The 23,330-nt window shown below is 42.0% G+C and overlaps 1 protein-coding gene across 1 annotated transcript in view; it reads left to right on the top strand.

Moving 5' to 3' along the window:
- Positions 1–23,330, top strand: part of LOC136858519 (E3 ubiquitin-protein ligase TRIM23) — a 218,119-nt gene that overhangs the window by 70,828 nt on the left and 123,961 nt on the right. The window lies entirely within an intron of this gene.

Consider the following 23,330-nt stretch of genomic DNA (forward strand, 5'->3'; position numbering starts at 1 on the left):
CAAACTAACATTGGACAACAAGATTTTATTACAGTGTACAACTGAAGGTTCAGGAAACAAGGAGGTGGAACCCACAAGCCCAATATTCCACAAGACTTAACAAATTGTGATCAATGCACATGCTCTTTCTGTGTTATCATACATGTTTCACAAAGCTAGCACCTAATTTCAGAAAAACTCATGCCTGTGAACAATCCAAACTTTTATGAATGTGTTTTTATGTATGTTATTATTCATGAAAAGGCAGTGAATACCAAGTTCCAATTCGATGATTGCCCCCAATCATGAGAATAATTTGACATGTTATCGTCGTATGACATTTTTGTTTGATCTAGCAATGTTTTATGATTGCATGATATTGTACCAGTAAAAGAGCCCGACTTTAAGATTTATTTTCAACGCAAGCATGAAATAGTTCTCAGGGCTAAACTGGATGAATAAAAGCTAGAGCTTGGTACAGGAGGCAGGGTCCTATCTACAAGAAAAATTTGAATCTGATTTGATAAGAGTTTATTAATATAATGCATGTTAAATTGCACATCACCTCATGGTAGATAGGGGTTGTCTTCCACATTGTCCTTTAAATGGCCCGGGTCTCCAGCTCACCAGGCCGCACCGGCTGGAACACGTTCCAGAAGATGCCCAAGTACTCCATCAAGATGCGGACGGACCATCCAGGTTGACTGCACGGAATACGCCTCAAGTTCCCGATGCTAGTGATGACCTCCGCTGGTTCCTGACGTTGTTGAGGGTAGTCACATTACCCAAGTACAATGAGGTTGATAGAATCAATGCAAACTCCGAGAATGTGCTCTTCGTCACTCACAGAATAAATCAGAGTTCATGAAAACCTTGAGTAATGAGTTTTCTCACTACTAGTAAAATCACGAGACAAAGTTCATAAAGACTTTTAAGAATCCACTCTTTAACACTCATGGAAATGACAAGTCCGTGGTCATGAAGACTTTCAATAATGTTATAGTTCATCAATGAAAAAAATTACAAGTCTTCAAGTAATCACTGACAAAGATCACAAGTGTATGCTCATGGAAACTTTGAATAAATTTAGAGTTCATCACTCGTGAATATTACAAGTCTTTGAATAATCACTGGCGAAAAGTTAAAGTCCAACACTGGTAAATATTACAAGTCTTATTTATAAAGACTTAGAAATATTCAGAGTTCCTCAACACTCGTAAATATTGCAAGTCCCATTTATAAAGACTTAGAAAAATTCAGAGTTCCTCAACACTCGTAAATTTTGCAAGTCCCATTTATAAAGACTTAGAAAAATTCAGAGTTCCTCAACGATACTATAACCACACGAAGATAGCTTCCGACGATAATGGCAGCGAGTAGGGTCACGTTGACTACTCGACTGTCACTGACTGACTGAGATATCAGGCTATATTGAGCCCTCCTTATATTTGGTTTGGGACGTCTACGTCACATATGCCGTGAAGCTGGTTATCTCCTGAATCCCTCGACGGATTTTCTTGAAATTCAAGCATTGCGACGTTTATGTAATTCCCTTTAAGATGACATGTTGATCAAGTCGCTACCACAATTATTATGGGAGTTTTAATTTTTTTTCTCCTTCGAATGTTCCGGAAGGTGTGACGCTTGAATCTGGAACATACGAGTTCAGGCTAGCTGCACGTGGCATGACAGGCGGGTGATCTAACTAGCCCCTGCGGCTACGTCACGCATACAGCTGTTCTCAGGTTGCTTGCTCGTCCCGCTGAATGTAAACAAACCAGGCTTGCACGGAGTAATACGCGTGGTGATAAAATACGATCAACTCTCAAAAAATATGCATGTACAGGGCGTAACCGGTACATATCCCTCCTTCTCAGGGAAAAAGAAAATACTATGAGGATTTTCTTTTAGTCTCTTTTCACTCAAAGTATTTTTTGAGATTGGAAGCATTGTAGATGCCTTCAAGGCTGCCATCTAGTCTTGTGATTTTATTGGCACCGTTGTCCAAAGATTCAGAAATTCTGAAAGGGCCAAAATACAAGGGACAGAATTTCGCGTAGATCCTCAATTCCAGACGAGACATCGCAGGTTTTCGAATCAACACCTTGTCTCCCACTCGTAAGGGTGGTCTAAACTTACAATTCCTATTCCTTCGTTGTCTGATGTCTGCAGCATGCCTCAATTTCCCTAAGGCTTTAGCGATTCTCGCTTCTTGATCGATTGCTGCATCTGGCGAAGCAGGGAGAATAGCATCCCACGGACGATGAGGAATATGCCCATGATGCACCAACATTGGAATATCTCCAGTAGATTCGTGGACAGTGGAGTTGACTATCTTCTGCATAACTGGAAGCACATCAATCCATTTCCAATGTTCTTCCTGGCAGTACACCCGACAGAATCTGGCGATCTCCCTCATCAATCGCTCAGCAGGGTTGGCTTCTGGACGACGAATGGAATTCATGATGTGGTGAATCTCCAACTCCTCTATTCCTGCCTGAAACTCTGCGGACGTGAACTGGCTTCCATGATCTGTCAGCAGGAATGTAGGTTTCCCCATCTCAGGAAAGACATTCCTGCGAAGTCTCCTTAAAATATTTCCGATGTTTGCCTTCTGAATAGGCAACAACATGGTGAATTTCGAGAAGACGTCGACGATGACTAAGACGTGGTTGTTACCTCTGGTTGCCTTTGGAAGTGGGCCATACAGATCAAGCGCCATCACTTCCTGCGGCTTCTGTGGGATGATAGGCCTTGGATATTCCCTCATAAGGTAATTGTTCGGCTTAATTCGTTGGCATAAGTCACAGATTCTTATGGTCCTTCTAACATCGTTCCGGAGGTATGCCCAGATGAATCTTTCCTTAATTACACTGGCCACTTTATCCACTCCAGCATGTCCTGTGATGAAGTGGCAATGCCAGATGATGGCTTCCCGAATTTTTTCCGGGGCATAAATCCGTTTAGTGGTCCTGGTTGCGTCAACGTATTTATAGAGTAGGTTGTTGTCCCATGAAAAAGATTGGGCTGCCTGCTTAATCCGGGCATAGTCTGGATCGTGCTGTGGAACCGCTCCTTCACAGAAACAAATGATTTCTCTTAGCCTAGGATCTCTCCGCTGGCTTGGGCTAGATACCAAAGTCTCCTCAAAAACTCTTCGTCATCCCGACCAGTAACTGAAATCGGGCAGGCTATGGCTGCATCTGTGGGATTCCGGCTGAGGGCGTCGGCTAGTACATTCTTCTTTCTAGACCGATGCACAATGGAGACATTGAATTGCTGTATAAATAGTGCCCATCTGGTGACCCGTTCATTTGTGAGGTCGAAAGATAGGATGAAAGTTAGTGCCTTGTGGTCTGTATAAATGGTGATTGGAAACCCAAAGACAACCTTTTTCCAATATAAAAGCGAATATACAATAGCCAGGGTTTCTAGCTCTGTAATGGTGTAGGATTTTTCATGTGTCCTTAGCTTCTGACTTACGAACGCAATGAACAGCTTAACATTGGGCTTATCAGGATCGACTTGATAGAGAACGGCTCCGATCCCTATCTTACTGGCATCACATTCAATATGGAAAGGCCATTCATAATTAGGATAACAGAGCTGCACGTTATTTCTGAGCATCCTTTTATGGCAATAAAGGATTGCTCACATTCTGCAGTCCATTTCCATTGATTATTTTTCTTCAATAATTCCTGGAGAGGCGCTACAGTCTCTGTGTACTGAGGACAATGTTGCGAAAAGAATTGGCAAAGTCCAAGGAAATGCCGAACTTGCTTAATCCTGCAAGGCCTAGGAAAATCCACAATGCATTGAATTTTGGCAGGATTTGGGCGGATGCCCTCCCCGCTAATGACATGCCCAAGAAAAATAACTTCTGTTTTGAAAAATTGGCTTTTTTTCAAATTAATTTTAAAGTTCTTTTCTCTCAATTCTTTGAGTACAGTGTGTACATCTTCTAAGTGCTGCTCCCAGGTATTGGATGCTACCAAGATATCCTCGACGTAAATGGTGGCAATGGCCTTTACTTCATCAGATAATTGGCTCTCCAACACTCTTATCAAGACGGTTCCCAAGTTCTTGATGCCAAAGGGCAATCGATTGAAGACATATGTGATATTATCAAAGATAAATCCCGTGAAGAGCCTGCTGTGTTCATCTAGTACGATATGGAAGTAAGACGATGTCATGTCCATGCCTGAAAAATATTTTTTTCCAAAAAATCGCTTAATGACATCTTTAAGCGGAGGAGGGTGGTCATACTCAAGGACCAGTCGGTCATTCAAGACACGAGCGTCCAAACATAAACGAAGATTACCATCGGGTTTCCTTACTATGGTGAGTGGATGAATATAGGGTGTAACGCACTTTGAGATAATTCTGTCAGCCTCCATCTGACGAATTAGTGTCCTGGTTTCATCCATTTACTTCTCAGGCACTGGATATGGCTTGCGTTTATAGGGCGAAGTATCCTTGACGTTGAAGTGGTGTTTAAAATTCTTGATCTCTCCAGGCTTCTCCTCGAAGATGTCCGGATAGGTCTGATATATCTCTTCCTCCGCCGCTGCTATGTTAGGGTGGCAATCTGGGGCTTCAGTTACACTGGAGATGTAGGTGAGAAACTCAGGCCCTTTGTCATTCAAAATTTCATCGATGGGTCCCTCCTCATTGGGATCACCATCTTCCATTGACATGGGTCCCTCTTCTTCACCCTCTTCTTTCAGTACCTGGTCGACTGGGGCGGCATCGCCAATCACACCATCGACTTGTGTGCGGGGTAAGTCAATCCCTTGAAGTCTAAAATCTTCACCGTCTACCACCTGTAACTCTACAGATCCAATCCTACATAGATGAATAGAGTTGGCAGAATAGTCAATGGTAGCCTTATATTTAGACAGAAAGTCTTAACCCAAGATAAGGTTAAACTTCATAGGCGAGACTATCAGGAAAATATGTTCACACACTTCTTCGTTGATAGCAAACTCAAGGAAGACTTGTTGCTTACATTTGATATTCCTGTCAGGAATAATGCCCTTAATCCTAACTTGTGCTACCGGCAAAATGAGAAGGTTACATCGATCCTTGATCAATGTTATCAACTTGTCAGAAGTTAGGGAAACTTGTGCTCCCGAGTCCACTAGCGATGATACTTGGAATTCCCCAATGGTAATATTGATGATGGGTAAACTTCGTTGAACATGTTGACGAATGGGTAATTCGTCTTCAGATACTAATTCGTCATCAATGTTCCAATAATTTATTATGTCTACATGAAATGACCCGACCTCCTCATTTTCAGGCAATCTTATTTCTGAAAAATTTAATTTTTTTTTTTTTTTGGCAACAGCACCTGTGGATTCTGTGTTTTGACCAAAGGTGTTGTTTCTTTTATGGTATTCTTGGTATTCAAGAGAAATATTCAAGAGAAGTCTCTCCAGGTTGATGACCCTCTTGTTTCTTCTGATGGAGGTAGTCCTGCGTTTCCTTCCATCGTTGGTGCAAGTCAGAATTGTTTGAGTCTCTACTCTCTTGTTTTTTCTCTTGTTTTAACCAAGTAGGTTTGGTTTGGTAGGGCGTCTGGCCACGGTATGGGCGTCTCCTAAACCCTCTATACCGCGGAGGTGAAGATGGAGTATCTCTCTCTTCCCTTCTATCCGCTCGTTCGGGACTTTGTCGCGGTTGTTCAGAAGTATTAACCTGAACTGGATGGGCAGCTACGTCCTTACTCTTGCTCGGTTTCAAAGTTCCCTGCGCATGAGCAGTATCAAGACGTCGCAATACGGCATCAAATTGATCGAAGTTCTGAATGTTCGCTGCTACTAAGATCTCTTGAACGTGAGAAGGATATTGTAACGTAATGACCTGTATGAGTTCCTTCTCAGGCAAAGGAGGGTCTTAAGTACTGCATCTTCTTCAACTGAGATAATAAAAAATCTGTGTATCGAGAGGTGTTAATGGAGGTGTTATACCTTCTCGAATAGAGTTGATGTTTGATAAGGTGCTGAGTTTCTGCGTTCCAAAAACGGTCAATTAAAGCTTTCTCAAAGTCAGAGTATGTCTTGAAATTAGATTTGAATAAGGAGTACCAGGAAAGAGCCTTGCCTTCTAATAATCGGGCGACTGTTCTTAGCTTTCTATCCTCACTAATCTTGTGCTCTTGAAAATATTCCACTACATTGATTAGAAACTCTTTAGCCGTGTAATCTTCTTTACCGGAGAATTTAGGAGGTTTTTCCTCTTGGATTTTAACGATAGTTGTCTGGTATGATGTCTCTCCGACTCCTTCTATCGAACTATGAATAGGTCTGGACGTATCTCGAGACTCAAGATTAACGACCTTAGTGGCTAGTTGTTCGAGATTACTCTTGACATCCCCCAACTGGAGTTGGACTATTCCTTCGACTTGTTTGACATCGTTCTTTAATTCAGTTTTAAGTTCACCAACATCTTTACAAATACGACTAATTTGTGTGGTCGTATTATCGTCTTGCTGAGTGAACCGCTTGTCAAACTCGCCCTGCTTAGCGTTTAATAAAGTAATTTCGTTTCCAACTCTGGAAATGTCATTCTTAACCGTGTCCTTAAGAGTATCTTGGACAAAAACAATTTTAGCCTGCATTTGCGAGAGCTGACCATGTGACTCCTGAAATTCGGCCTTAAAATCCTCAATGTCCTGCGAAAGCTGTTGGACTGAAGGAAGAACCTTCTTCAAATCCTCCTTAACGATTTCTATGACTTGGTCTTTAACAGTATTTTTCATTTTTTCGACATTACGAGTAAGCTGAGAGTTGAACACCCAAAACACAAATTGTTTGCCACATCCAGGGCATAAGTTTCACTTTGTAAAAAGAAACACCCAAACTGCCTTCTATCAAACGAGTGATTGTCTATTACTTGATAGCACTGTTAACCTAGCTATCGTGCCCCACGTTGGGCGCCACGTATATTACCCTCCTCTCTGTACCAGTAAAAGAGCCCGACTTTAAGATTTTCTCCCAAATCTTCCCATCCCAAACTTTGCAACAGTTTTGTAATGCTACTCTTTTGTCAGAAATCGCCCAGAACAAATCGAGCTGCTTTTCTTTGGATTTTTTCCAGTTCTCGAATCAAGTAATCCTGGTGAGAGTCCCATACACTGGAACCTTACCCTAGTTGAGTCTTACTTAAAACTTACTACAACCCCTAAATACCCTCATAACCATATGCAGAGATCGGTACCCTTTATTTACAATCATATTAATGTGATTACCCCAATGAAGATCTTTCCTTATATTAAGACCCAGGTAATTACATAATCCCCAAAGGGAACTATCACTCCATCAACGCAGTAATTAAAACTGAGAGGACTTCCTATTTGTGAAACCAAACCTGACTTTTAAACGCATTTATCATCATACCAATGCCTGCTGTCCACCTCACAACATTATCAAGGACATTTTGCACTTGCTCACAATCTTGTAATCTATTTATTACTCTGTACAGAATAACATCATCTGCAAAATGCCTTATCTCTGATTCCACTTCTTTACACATATCGTTGATATATATAAGAAAACATAAAGTTCCAATAATACTGCCTAGAGGAATTCCCCTCTTAATCATTACAGGAACAGATAAAGCTTTGCCTACTCTCATTCTCTAAGTTCTATTTTCTAGAAACATAGCCACCCATTCAGTCACTCTTTTGTCAAGTCCAGTTGCACTCAATTTTGTCAGTAGTCTCCCATGATCTACCCTATCAAAAGCCTTAGGTAGGTCAATCGCTATACAGTCCAATTGACCTCCTGAATCCAGGATATCTGCTGTATTTTGCTGGAAACCTAAAAGTTGACCTTCTGTGGAATAACCTTTCCTAAACCCAAACTGCCTTCTATCAAACGAGTTATTAATTTTGCAAACATGTCTAATATAATCAGAAAGTATGCCTTCCCAAAGCTTACATACAATGCATGTCAAACTGACTGGCCTGTAATTTTCAGCTTTATGTCTATCACCCTTTCCTTTATACACAGGGGCTACTATAGCAACTCTCCATTCATTTGGTATAGCTCCTTCATGCAAACAATAATCACATAAGTACTTTAGATATGGTACTAAATTCCCCAACACTGTGTCTTTAGTATATCCCCCGAAACCTTATCAATTCCAGCTGCTTTTTAGTTTTCAACTTTTGTATTATACTGTAAATGTCATTGTTGTCGTAGGTAAATTTTAATACTTCTTTAGTATTAGTCACCTCCTCTATCTCGACATTATCCCTGTAACCAACAATCTTTACGTACTGCTGACTGAATACTTCTGACTTTTGAAGATCCTCCCATACACACTCCCCTTCTTCATTAAAGATTCCTGGAATATCCTTCCTAGGACCTGTTTCTACCTTAAAGTACCTATATATACTCTTCCATTTTTCACTAAAATTTGTATGACCGCCAATTATGCTTGTCATCACGTTATCCTTAGCCGACTTCTTTGCTAGATTAAATTTCCTAGTAAGTTCCTTCATTTTCTCCTTACGTCCACAGCCATTTCTAACTCTGTTTCTTTCCATCCTGCACCTCCTTCTTAGTCTCTTTACTTCTCTGTTATAATATAGTGGACCTTTACTATTCCTTACCACCTTTGTAGGTACAAACCTATTTTCACATTCTTCAACAATTTCTTTAAACCCATCCCAGAGTCTGTTTACATTTTTATTTACCGTTTTCCACCGATCATAGTTACTTTTTTTAAACTTCCTCATGCCTGTTTATTCAGCCATATAATACTGCCTAATCGTCCTAATTTTAATATCTTCCTTTCTCTCACATTTATTTTTAACTTCCTCAAAAACAGTTTCGTGACCAATAATACCATCTATTATTTGGGTTTCTCTATAGAGTTCATCTAGTTTTACCAGCACCACATCCAGAATATTCTTCCCTCTAGTTGGTTCCATCACTTTCTGAATCAGGTGGCCTTCCCATATTAACTCGTTTGCCATTTGTTGGTCATGCTTCCTGTCGTTCGCATTACCTTTCCAATTGACATTTGGTAAATTGAGATCACCCGCTACAATCACATTCCTTTCCTTATCATTTCCCATATAGCTGATTATCTTATCTAATAATTTTGGATCAGCACCTGTGCTACTCCTTTCCCAGACTGTACACTCCAAAGACATCAAGTTGCCTATTATCTTTAGAGATGAGCCTTACACCTAGAATTTCATGTTTGTCATCTTTAACTTTTTCGTAGCTTACAAATTCTTCTTTCACCAGAATGAATACTCCCCCTCCTACCATTCCTATCCTATCGCTACGATACACACTGCAGTTCCATGAGAAAATTTCTGCATCCATTATATCACTTCTCAGCCATGATTCAACTCCTATTACAATATCTGGTAAGTATATATCTATTAAACTACTTAATTCGATTCCTTTCTTTACAATACTTCTACAGTTGAGCACTAACATTTTTATGTCATCCCTACTTGATTTCCAGTTCCCTGTTCCCTTATCACCGCTCCCTAGGCCACCCCGTTTCCCTGAATGTACCTGCCTATAACCCTTCTAAACAAAACTTACATGTACCACTGCGGTTTAATTGAAGACCATCTGAGCGCAGATCCCTATCTCCTACCCACCCATTAGGATCTAGAAATCTCACTCCCAGTTTCCCACATATCCACTCCATAGTCTCATTTAAATCCCCAATCACCTTCCAGTCAGTATCTCTCCTACACAGTATTCCACTGATAACAATCTCCGCTTCCTTAAAGTTCACCCGTGCTGCATTTACCAGGTCCCACACATTCCCAACTGTGTGAGTACTTATACCTGCTTGTCTTACGTTGTTAGTACCAGCGTGAAACACTACCACCTTCTCCTTTTCCTCCTCCTTCTCTTCTACTTACCTCAACATTTGTCTTAACCAAATTCCTGGATAACACTCTACCCTGGTACCTTTCCCTCTACACTCTTTTGCGACATGCCTAACAATGGAATCCCCCATGACCAGGGCCTCAACCCTACCCACCTGATTTGATCCCCTCCCCTCTTGGTCAGTCCTATCTTTCCTGACAGCTGCAGAAGCTACTTCCTCCTCCCTTTTCTCTATCCCATGACCCTGTTCCACCTGTCTTTTCCTATCGACTACTCCAGATTTCGCTTTCCTACCTTTTCTCTTTCTCCTACTTCCACACTTCTCAGCAACAATTCCCTGTTCCTCATCTTACCTCGGTTGTTCTACCTGCAGTGACTCGTACCAATTTCGTACAGACACCTGTCCTGAATTCTGAACCTGAATGGAGCTCTTGGTCTGCAATCTCCTTCTCCTTAAAACGTTTGTCCACCTGTCTTCTACAATTTTCCCCGTTCCTTCCTGTCCCTCTTTTACACCTACTGTATCCTACATTTAGGGAGGCCTACTTTTCTTCCTGTCCTCTGAGAGAATCCTAATTACCTCCCTCAAAACTCTCCAGCTCCTCCCTCATACTCCTTAATACCTGGCCATACCCACAGTTCCTACACTTGCACCCCTTAGCCATTCTTTACTGAATAATGAAAAGGAAAGGAAAAATAAGATAACTTATTATGTGAAAAAAAAAAGTTGAAAGAAAAGAAGTATTGTCTAGGATAGTTCACAAAGATCACACAACAATAAGGTAATTAATATAGACTACTACTACACTACAATACTACTTAGTTGTATGATTTTTTATTCCTACAACACCTTAACAGGATGAAAATTGCTGTTTATTATTGGAAACAGAGAATAATACACAAGAATTACACAATTCTAAACTGCAGTTAAGTCTCCCTAATTACTACAACAGAATTCTTGTAAGAGAGTTACTACAGATACCACAGATACTGTACACAAATATTTCACAGTAATAGAATAAACACACTATTTTCTAATAAGATACTATAATACACTACAATAATTTTTAAACTACGGTCAGACATGTCCTAATTACAATAGGTTGTTACTAAGCACAAATAGAAATGAAAATTCCAATTAGGCCTAAAGTTAGATATTTGCAAGAATTACCAACAAACTTTAACATGTAGACAAATTAATATTAGTACTACTTTATCCTACTATGCTGTAATAGAAATGAAACCTGCCATTTGCTCAAAAATACACACGAATACAACAGGCAAGATACTATCTAATATACCGTATCTACACTACAATTCTCAACTGAAATGTGGTTATGTGATTATTACAGATGGTAGATTACTAATATTTCCCCTGCTCTGCAGGACGGAGAACAAAAGTGTCCTTAAATGCTGAAAACTATGAGATTGTTTACAATAATTTCTCAAAAATATTTTTGTGTAAACTATGCCAGGGACTTGAATTGCAATTATTGGGGTATAGGAACTTGATTATTAGCTAACCGTTCATAAATACTGAAAGATCGAGGGTGTGAAATATAAATTACGGATACTTTAACTGCCTACTCAGAACTACAAATACCAGGTCTGATTACAAATTAAAATATAATGAATCAAGTTACAGAGGAGAATGATTTGATGAAAGAAGAGATTGGTTGATTGGACACTTGTAGACTCAACCATCACTTGTAAGTATTTGAGGGAGGTGTAGGAGAAAGGATGGTTCAGTGAGATCAAGATATTGTAACGAGTTGACGGGGTAGTAGGATCAATTAACACTGGACTGGTAGCTTCATTACTAAGATTTATTAGCTACGCACTAGACTACACAAGACTACACACAACTTTTGCTTATAACACACACTTACGCAATTCGCACGCTCTCTCTCCCTTCATTTCTCACTTGTTCTCACACTACACAGTTTTACACCTCACACACAAGGTCCCGCGTCGCACGGCTGCATGGTGCCAGGCCGGGCCCACTGCCAGTTGACATGGCGGACGCTATGACCATTACACTGCCCCCTCCTCAAGGCTGCTCGTCCCAAGCTGCTCCATGATACGGTGCCAAGCGATCCAGGTGAACAACCATCATCTTCCCTCGGGGAGGCCGCCGGATCCGGTAGACGACGTCGTTGATCCTGGTGACGATTGTATATAGGCCTTCTCATTGTGGCTGCAGTTTCGGTGACTTCCCTTTCGTCCGCACCAGACGGTACAGCCGCACTCTTGTCACCTTCTTGGAAACCCACAGAGTTCGCGGGCATGTCATAGGGGGCTTTCATCCTGTCGCTGGCTACCCTTAGATGATGTCGGGCATAATTGTGGATGTCGTTGAGCCGATCCACCAACTCCCATGCATAGTCTGTCGCTGGTTGCTGCTGGTCTGGTGCAGACCTGAACATTAGATCGCATGACAGGCGGAGCTCCCTTCCGAAGACCTTGTTGGCAGGTGTCATGCCCGTCGTCTCATGGGTGGACGCTCGAAGAAGGGGACCCTCTCGTCCCAGTCCTTCTGGTGCACTGAAACCACTTTCCTGAGGTGCTCTTCGACGGTTTTCACAAAACGCTCCACCATACCATCTGACTGAGGGTGGAGAGGCATCGTACGTGTCTTCCGCACTCCTAAGCATTGCGGAACCTCTTGCATCAACCTGGACTCAAAGTTTCTGCCTTGGTCGCTATGAAGTTCCCTCGGGACACCCTGTCGAAGCCTCTTGGTTCGGGATGGCGTAGACCTCCGGCCACTTTGTGAAGTAGTCCATAGCCAGGAGTAGGTAACAGTTCCTGGCGTCAGATTCGGGGAATGGTCCTCGACATAAATGGCGATCCTCTTGAATGGTGCTCCAACGTTGTACTGCATCATTTGGCCCTTACTCCTGGTACGTGGACCCCGGCTCACCGTGCAGGTGTCACACAGCTGGCACATCCTCTCAACATCGTCCCTCAAGCGCACCCAGTAGTAGCGCTGTCGGGCACGATCTAGTGTCTTATTCACTCCCAAGTGGCCAGCAGTAGCGCCCGCATGCAACTTGGTCAGCACCTCTTTTCTCATGCTCCTGGGGATTAACAGCTGTGCAATGTGCTTCTTTCCGTCGGTTGATTCCCACGTGCGGGTAAGTCCCACGTCACTAAACATGAGAGACAACCACTGGGCCCAGTACGCCCTATAGGTAGGACTGCGTTCGGCGATGTCTTTCCATTCCGGCCTCTGCCCCGACTCCAGTTCTCGTAAGATCAGCCCGATGTCATTGTGCTTCAGCTGCTCCCTCCTGAGGGCCGTAAGATCAGCCCGATGTCATTGTCCTTCAGCTGCTCCCTCCTGATGGCGTCTCGATCCCATCCTTCAGTGGTGGTGGCCCTCGCGGCCCGGACGTCCACGATGCCTGCCTGTCTCTCCACTTTCTGGCAGTATGTACAGTTCGCAGGGCACCGTCTTCTCGATAGAGTGTCAGCGTTGCAGTGCTTCTTTCCTTGTCGGTGCTCGGTGGTGAAGTCGTACTCCTGAAGGTGTTGCACCCAGCGAGCTGTCTGACCTTCCAGGTTTCTGAAGCTTAGGAGCCAGGTCAATGTGGAGTGGTCGGTGTGCTGGCGGAAAGGCTGCCCATACAGATACTTGTGGAAGTGCTCCAAGGTCTTCACGATGGCCAGCAATTCCCAACCCGTCATGCAGTAATTTCTCTCAGCTTTTGATGTCGTCTTGCTGAAATAGGCGATCATTTCTCCTGGCCGTCTTGAACTTGTGACAGTACCCCACCAATTCCCACATCGCTGTCGTCGGTATCGACGATGAACTTCTCCCCAGGCTTGGGATATCCGAGGATGAGTGCAGTGCACAGCGACTCCTTCAGCTTCCGGAAGGCAGCCTCCACCTCGCTCGACCCTTGGAAAGACCTCCTCTCCTCGATGAGCCGTGTAAGAGGCTTTGAGATGTCTGCGTAGCCAGCTATAAATCTGCGGTAATACGTGCAAAGTCCGAGAAAACTCTTTAGTTCTCGCTTGTCCTTTGGCACTGGCCAGTCCCTGATAGCTTCTAACTTCTCCGGATCCGTGGCTACTCCCTCCAATGACACGATGTGGTCCAGGTAGTGGACCCTCTTCTGGAACAGCTGGCATTTTCCGGGATTTAATTATAGGTAAGCCCCACATAGCCTCTCAAACACTTTCTGCAGGTTCTCCACGTGCTCTTTGAACGTGCGTCCCACAATAATTATGTCATCCAGGTACACGAGGCAAGCGTCGTGAGTTAGCCCCCTCAGCACGGCCTCCATCAGTCGCTCGTAAGTCGCCGGCACGTTGCAGAGGCCGAAGGGCATCACTGTGAAGTGGTAGAGCCCTTGGCCGGTTGAGAATGCCTTCTTCTCCTTGTCTTCCGGATGGAGCGTTACTTGCCAGTATCCAGACTTCAAGTCCAGAGTCGAAACCACTGGGCTCCAGATAACGTGTCCAGGGTGTCATCTATCTGAGGTGACGGGAAACAGTCCTTCTTCATGACGTTGTTCAACTTCCTGTAATCGATGCAGAAACAAGAGTTCACCGTTCCTTTTCTTCACCAGGACGACTGGCGATGACCACGGGCTGTTCGACTCCTCAATGACTCCCCGCTGCTTCATGTCATCTAGCATCTGGTCGATTTCCACCTTCTTCACCAGGGGTACTCTACGAGGTGGCTGTCGGATTAGAGCGGCGGCGCCGGTGTCATTGTGATGGTACACTCTGTCCGTCTTTCCGTAGTCACGTCCAGTAGCAGTGAAAATGTCCTGAAACTCGTGGATTAGTTCCTTAACCTCCCTGAGCTGTCTCATCTCTAAATGTTTCCAGGTGTCGGATATAATCTTCCAGAGCTTATCCAATCCTTCGCCGGCTTCCAGGGTCTGTGCGTCTTCGTCGTTCACTGGCACGACGCACATGACTGGTTCACAAGTCCCAAGCTCGGTCCCGCTGGGTACCCTCTGCTCCCGCGATGTCGAATTCAATATTTGTGCCGGTACGCAGCTTCGTGCCGGAACGAGCATCCTGGCCAGATAGAGTCCTTGATCGGTGGTCGGCGAACCGGGTTCCACGAGCACGCTGTCCCCTTGTATGGGTTCCTCTAACCGTGCCGTAACCATCACCTCGCTGTTGGCTGCTATCACTTCGTCGCTGGCCAACGTTAACAGCGCTATTCAGGTTGTGTCCCTGGGCGTCGCAGCATTACCTCTTGTTTGCTGAGCCACAATACACGTCATCCCACGTCGACAGTCGCCTCGTATTTCCATAGCGTGTCTAGGCCCAGGATGACCTCATCCGTGATGGCAGCAACGAAGTCCCAGACTCGTAGGCATCGTTGTCCCAGCGTTAGTTGAAGTAGCGCCTCCTTCAAGACAGGGATGGTGTCTCCGGAGGCCGTCCGCAGCAGATAGGGGCGGTGGGGTTCCCTCTCTGGCTGTCCTTCAGCGATGTCCGTCCTGGCGATGGTCAATGCCGCCCCCGTGTCTATTGTGATTCGGCACGGCCTGTCTCCGAGCCACCCATCGGCGATCAAACTGTAGTTGCTCCGCTCGGTGACCACATTTAGCGTGGAACGAGGGGACAGTAGTGACGGTGCCGACGAGCCCCTCTCCTTATCGGCTCTTACTCGTTTCCCTGATCAGGGGCCGCCTCCATACGGCAGTTCCTCAGCAGATGGCCACGCTCGCCGCAATTCCAACAGGTGATCTCGTTGGTGTGTTGGTGTCTTAGCAGCGGCGTGCGGCGTTCTCCCGTAACGGTGCGGGTCTCCGGCACGTCCTCGCTTCTCAGGGCTCGTATTCTTGGTGACGGTGCCTCTGTTCCCTTCACTGCCTCCACCCTCAGGGCTAACGTCAGGGCCTCTCTGAGGTCATGCTCCCCGCTGAGCATCAGCTTTTGACGGATCTCAGCGTCTGTAGTAGTTAGCGATGAGTAGACTTGTTTCAGACGCAATGGAACACAAGGATCATTCTCCCCCAATTTTGATAAACTGTTCTTAACAAACAGTAGTAATGTATTTTAATGACTGTATTGTAATGTCTTAGTTTTGTGTGCTTGGAGATGCATATTTTGTTTTAGATATTTTGGTTTAATCTGTATGCAGTTTCCATCTTTTGGCATCAAATTTCATTGGCTTTTGTTTCGAGTCCATTTTCCTGAATAGTTTCACCATGATATGTAAATTGTGATACTCGTTTAATTTTGCCATATTTTCTCTCCATGAATTTTGGTGCTTGTTTGTTGCAGGTCATGTATTCTGTCTCTTCAAAAGATATCCGAAGGTCAACTTTTTCCGCAATTTGTTTCAGGTGTTCAATCTGATTTTGGGCTCTTGAAATTTCTCGGGTTAAAATTGCTAGTAATACCAATATAATGGTCCGTTATTGGACATTATAAATTTTCCAGCTAACTCGTTCTTGGTTGCCTGCGTTTCGCCCTCGTGTGCTAAGTTAGGCTCGTCAGTTGGGACTTAGCACACCACCCAAGACGCAAGGCTAGTGCATACCGTGGAGGCCAGTGCATAGGCTATTTGAAGCCACCAGCAGTGCCAATGCACTATGAGAGCTATGTCTCATTTCCAAAAATAGATGCCTGCCTGGCCATCAAATGATGCAGATATTGATTCCCATAGGGAACGTAAAATATTTGTCCTGAATGAGTGAATTTATAATACCAATATAATGGTCCGTTATTGGACATTATAAATTTTCCAGCTAACTCATTCTTGGTTGCCTGCGTTTCGCCCTCGTGTGCTAAGTTAGGCTCGTCAGTTGGGACTTAGCACACCACCCAAGACGCAAGGCTAGTGCATACCGTGGAGGCCACTGCATAGGCTATTTGAAGCCACCAGCAGTGCCAATGCACTATGAGAGCTATGTCTCATTTCCAAAAATAGATGCCTGCCTGGCCATCAAATGATGCAGATATTGATTCCCATAGGGAACCTAAAATATTTGTCCTGAATGAGTGAATTTATAATACCAATATACCATTATATTGGTATTATAAATATATTATTATAAATATACCGTCTAGGAACAGCATTTTTTGTTCACAATTCAATTATAGATGCAATCATTGATTTTCGATCACCTTCCCCTAGGCTTTCCATCTTAACCTTGAAGAGTGGAAACAAATCATATGCTATCTTCAATGTGCATGCACCTATTAATGAGGACAACAAGAAAAATCCAGATAAAGCCGAAGAATTCTGGTCTCTCCTGGAAAAAGAGTTGTTGGAAACTCCGGAACATATGATTAAAATATTAATGGGTGATTTTAATGCTCAAGTTGGCAAGGAAAGAAAGTACAGAAAAATAGTTGGCAGTTATCCTGGGCATATAAGAACCAATAGAAATGGGGAAAGGCTTATTGAAGTGTGTGAAGCATTCAACCTCAAGTTAATGTCCACCCAATTCAAGAAAGAAAGGAAGAAATTAATGACATGGCGTTCAGCAAATCCCATGTTAGGGGAGTTCCAAATAGACCATGTAGCCACATCGAACCCTGCAGAGATTTTGAACGTTAAAGTGCAAAAAGGTGCAAACATAGATTCTGACCACTACCTTCTTAGAGTCAAGATAAGATTTATTCCAAAGTCCTTCAAGAGACCTTCACCCAAAATCAAGAAATATCGAACTGATGAACTCAAGATAAACCAAGAGATTGTTGAGAACTATAAACGAGAGCTTGAGGTCTTGGAATCTTCGAATTGGGACGAAATGGCAAGAAGGATACAAGAAGCAGCTGAAAAGACTATAATTAATGATCGCCAAAAAGAAGAAACATCCATGGTGGAATGACGATTGTGAAGTAGCCTTACGGGAAAGGTCTAAAGCGTGGAATAAATGGTGTACTAATCACAAGAATTTCGAAGACTTCAAGGAACAACGGAAACACACAGCAAAAATTCTTCGGAATACGAAAAGAAAGTACGAGAAAGAACAGCTGCACAACATAGAAGAAGATTTCAAGAGAAACAACACAAGAGATTTATATAGAAGGTTTAAAAACAAAATCAAAAAATTCTCCCCTGGTAATCTATGTTTTAAAAGTGAACAAGGGAAACTCATTATTGGTGACAAGAAGAACTGCGAGTATCTGGCCAACTATTTCCAGAATCTTCTGAACTGTGAACCTCCCGAAGATGGATTGCTATTTGGAGAGCCTCAATTCAAGTTGAAGGATTCATTACCACCAAATAAGGAAGAAATTAGGGACATCATTAAGCAACTAAAAAACAACAAAGCTCCTGGGAAAGATTCAATTACTGCAGAGTTATTCAAATTTGCAGGTGAAAATATAGTGGAAAAACTAGAGGAATTATTCGCTTTTATTTGGGAAAAAGAAGAAATACCAAGTGATTGGAAAAATGCACTCATTCATCCTTTACACAAAAAAGGGGACCAAACTAACGTCAACAACTACAGAGGTATCTCTCTTCTTCCTATAGCATACAAAATTCTATCCAAAGCATTGCAGCGGAGGCTTGAAACACATCTAGATAAACAAATTGGTGAATACCAGGCAGGGTTCAGGAAAGGGCGTTCATGTGCTGAGCAGATTTATATTCTAAAATCACTTATAAAAATAAGATCTATGAGAAATCAGAAGAGGACAATCATAACCTTCGTTGATTTCAAAAAGGCATATGATTCCATAGATCGTGGAGTGCTCATGAACGTTCTGCAGGAGTTTGGAGTGGATGAGAAATCTCTGGCCATAATTCGGCAATCTCTTACAAACACTTTTTCTCAAGTCAAATTTATGGGCGAACTCTCAAATCCATTTGAGATAAAAACGGTTTTGAGGCAAGAGACAGCCTTTCTCCACTACTCTTTAATTGCATTTTAGAAAAAGTTATTAGGGAATGGAGGCTGAGAATGACTGAAAATGGAATGAAGAATGGGGTAAAGATAGGTTGTGGAAAAAATGCGATGATGTTGGATTGCCTTGCCTTTGCAGACGATGTCGTTCTTATTACAGACAACCGTCAAACAGCCAAGAAACAAGTCGAAGAACTACAAAATGTTGCAGTCAAAACAGGGTTAAGAATCTCTTTCGAGAAAACAGCATTCATGGATTCTGTAAAAAAAGGCAACACGGACAGACTTGTTACATTGTATGGGGATATCCAGCGTGTGCAAAAATTTAAATACCTGGGAGAAATACTCACCCCCAATGGAGATGAAAAGGAGGGATTAAAGGAGAGGGTGAGAAGGATGGAGCTGGCATTCAGACTATGTCATGACACCTATAAGTCCAAGTCTCTCTCAATTCAGGCCAAGTTAAAACATTACTGCACAGTGGTTAGAACAGAGTGCCTTTATGGAGCAGAAACCTTGACGAGGATGGCTGACCCAGTCCTTGAAAAAAGAGAAAGAAGATTCTTGCGAAAAATCTTAGGCCCTAGAAAGTCGACGAGTGACCCAAACACAGTCCGGTTAAGATCGAATTTGGAGCTCTACAAGACAGTAGAAAGAATCACGACTGTGATGAGAAAAAGGAGACTGACGTTTTATGGACATATCAAAAGAATGAACCCTGAGAGATTGACCAACAGGATACTTCTTCTGCAGGAAAGGTGGAAAAAACAACCGGGATGGCTTACACACGTGCACAATGACTTGGCAGAAATAGGTATCAAGGAGGAGGATATAAAAGAAAGGACATCATTTAGGAAGAAGGTTGCGGGATTGAGGGATGCGTCTGAAGAGCAACATGCGAAGCCACGGAACATCTCGGTGGAAGAACGAGCAAGAAGAAGTCAAAGACTCAAGAATCTTTGGCGAGAGTGTAAAGAGAAGGGTATCAGTCTGCGTGACAGAAGGAAGATTGTGTAAACGTGGCCCACAGGTGGCCGTATCGATTAATAATAATAATAAATATACCGTCTTGTAATGCACTAGCCTTGCGTCTTGGGTGGTGTGCTAAGTCCCAACTGACGAGCCTAACTTAGCACACGAGGGCGAAACGCAGGCAACCAAGAATGAGTTAGCTGGAAAATTTATAATGTCCAATAACGGACCATTATATTGGTATTATAAATTCACTCATTCAGGACAAATATTTTAGGTTCCCTATGGGAATCAATATCTGCATCATTTGATGGCCAGGCAGGCATCTATTTTTGGAAATGAGACATAGCTCTCATAGTGCATTGGCACTGCTGGTGGCTTCAAATAGCCTATGCAGTGGCCTCCACGGTATGCACTAGCCTTGCGTCTTGGGTGGTGTGCTAAGTCCCAACTGACGAGCCTAACTTAGCACACGAGGGCGAAACGTAGGCAACCAAGAATGAGTTAGCTGGAAAATTTATAATGTCCAATAACGGACCATTATATTGGTATTATAAATTCACTCATTCAGGACAAATATTTTAGGTTCCCTATGGGAATCAATATCTGCATCATAAAATTGCTAGGTCGTCTGCAAATGCTAGGCAATCTACTGCCAATTTTCCTCGGCCTAAAGTGATTGTTTGGTGAAATTTGAGGACTAATTTCTGTTTGCGCCACTCTTGTATCACTTTCTCAAGGACGCAGTTGAAGAGTAAAGGTGAGAGTCCATCTCCTCGTCTTGCTCCTGTTTTGATTTCAAAGAGATATGAGCTTTCCCCCATTGTCTGTCTTTGTTTTATGTTTGCAAGTGTTCTCATGTCTAAACCTTATTCTTTCTATATTTGGAAGAGTGATTCGCAATCGACTGAATCGTAGGCTTTTTTTTAAATCAACAAATGTACAGACTAAATTTTTCCTACAAATTCTCTGATGTCTTAGGTTTAGCTTTAGGTTCAAGATTTGCTCTGGACACGATTTGGCCTGGTCTGCATCCTGCCTGATATTCTCCAATTTGTGGTTCTAGTTGTTGTGCTCTATTGAGAAGACACTGGGATAGAATTTTGTATGTAACTGATACTAGTGAAATTCCTCTGGAGTTGTTTATATCTGTTCTGTCTCCCTTTTTGTGTAGTGGGTGAGTTAATGCATTTTTCTAGTCTTCTGGGATTTGTTCTGTGTGCCAAAATGCTTTACATGATTTTTGTGATATTTTTTATTGTGTTTGGGCCTGCTGACTTGAGGACTTCTGCTATAATTCCATCTTCACCCGATGTTTTATTGTTTTTAAGTCTTTTGATCTGTCTTGCAATTTCTTATTCATGTGGTGGTAATGAATTTTTATTAGTATTTTCAGGTTCTTGTTGTGGAAATCTTTGTGTTGGTTTGGGACAGTTCAGTAGTTCTTTAAAAAACCTGGCAAGTTCCTCACAGTTATCTTGGTTGTTTTGTGCCAGCTGTCCATTTTCTTTCTTGAAGTAGAGTCTTTGTTATTGCTATCCTGTAAGCTTAGATGTGAAGTTCTTATAGAAATTTCATGTGTTGTTTCTTTCAAAGTCTCTCTTGATTTCAAGTAGTTGATCCTTTTCAAATTTCCTTCTCTTTCCTCACTGCCAGGAATGTTTTGTAGTTATTCTCTGTCTTGCTGCTGTTCCAATTGTTGTATTCTTCCTGTCGAGATAGGATTCCTCGTTCACATTCCTCATACCGCCAAGGGTGCCTCTTCCTTTTCTGCAGAGGAATTAGTGTTTATGCTGTTGTAAGCAGTTCTTGTGAATCTGTGAGGTTTTAACTGTAGTTTGATTCTTGTCAGGTAATGATCTGATGAGTCTATGTTTACACCCCTTCTGACTTGGACATTCATGATTAATCTATGGTTTGGATAAGAGATTGCTACATGGTCAATTTGGAATTCGCCGATAATTGTGTTCGCGGATCTGCATGTCATTTTTTTTTTTATGGTTTCTTTTTGAAATGTGTTGACATGATTTTAAGGTTGAATATCGTGCAGAGTTCAACTAATCTTTGTCCATTTGGTTGGTCCATTTGTGCTGAGAATTTTCCAATTCTTTTCTGCGTTTTCTTTCTTTGCCGAATGGTGCATTAAAGTCGCCTAGTAGAATTTTGACTTGGTTTGGAGGAATTTTGGATACTACATTGGACCAATCTAGTCAATTATACAAAGTATTTCTTGATTTCCTATCAGCCCAATATTTTTTCATTATGAGAGATGCTGCCTTCCTTTGTTCTGTTGAAAATACCCTCCCATTAGACCTTTTATTAATCTTGGTCTTTAGCCTCGCGCGTGTGTGTGTGTGCGTGTGTGTGCGCGCGCGCGCGTGCGTGTGTGTGTGTGTGTTGAAGTATCTTATTTTTTCTATTTTTGAGATTGTCTATTGTTATTTGTAGTTCTTTAATATCCTCAATTTCTGTGATCCATTTAATCTAGGTCTTGCTATTTCATTATTATTATTATTATTATTATTATTATTATTATTATTATTATTATTATTATTATTATTATTATTATTATTATTATTATTATTATTGGAAATGTGCACAAATGTGCAAAGTATAAATATGATTTAAATACTATTTTTATTAACACTTAGTTGTGTTTTCGTTTGCTCTGTACCCAGTTCGATGTGATAACGTTCACATGATTTCTCACATAGCTGGCATATGCACGTATACATGGGATTGTAGTATATCTTGTTTTGCAGAGATGATGGTGAAAGTCATAGATTGACAGCATTTTCAGTACGTGCCTCATCTTGAAGTTTGCTGATGTCCAGGTTCGCTCGCTTTGATTTTGTAATTTGTTAAAAGTAGTTGTTCCTTGGTACTGTACTAAGATATTATCTGAAAATCCTTAAAGTATAAAAACTCACCGAAAAATGGAGTGATAAACAGTCGTGTCTCAAGTTTAAAAAGAAAATACAACACGTTTCTTTATTTTTAAAGAGTTTCCAAATACTTATTTCCATGTCTGTAATATCTTCAGTTTTTGAGATATAAGTATCCCCTAAAAATAATTCAACACCTTTACCAGTCTTTCCCCCACCTAAGTGGAATTTCCAAAAACAAAATACATGTTTCTGTATTTTTAAAGAACTTTCAAAATACCAAGTTTCACATCTGTAACATCTTCAATTTCTGAGATGTAAGTATCCTCATAAAAATAATTCAACTTCTTCACTTCTTTCCACCCCTCTCCCCCCTTAAGTGGACTTTCCAAAAACAACAAATATGAGTTTCTTCATTTTTTTAAAGGAGATTCAAAATACAAACTTACACCTCTATAACATCTTTAGTTTCTGAGATATAAGTATCCTGATAAACAGAATTCAACTCCTTCTTTACATATTTTCACCCGCCTCTTAAGTCAATTTTCTGAAAACAAAAATAATACGTGTTTCCTTATTTTTAAAGGAGATTCCAAATACCAATTGTCATGTCTGTAACAATTAACGTTTCTGAGATATACTGTAGATATAATCTTTTTCTTAAATAGACCCCCTTTTGTCACTCCTGTTCACCCCTGATTAATTGGAGTTTCTAAGAAACAAAAAAAAAATGTTTCTTTATTAAAGGAGATTCCAAATACCAATTTTCATATCTGTAACATCTTCAG

This window comes from Anabrus simplex, chromosome 1, assembly GCF_040414725.1.
Source record: "Anabrus simplex isolate iqAnaSimp1 chromosome 1, ASM4041472v1, whole genome shotgun sequence".
NCBI lineage: Eukaryota > Metazoa > Arthropoda > Insecta > Orthoptera > Tettigoniidae > Anabrus > Anabrus simplex.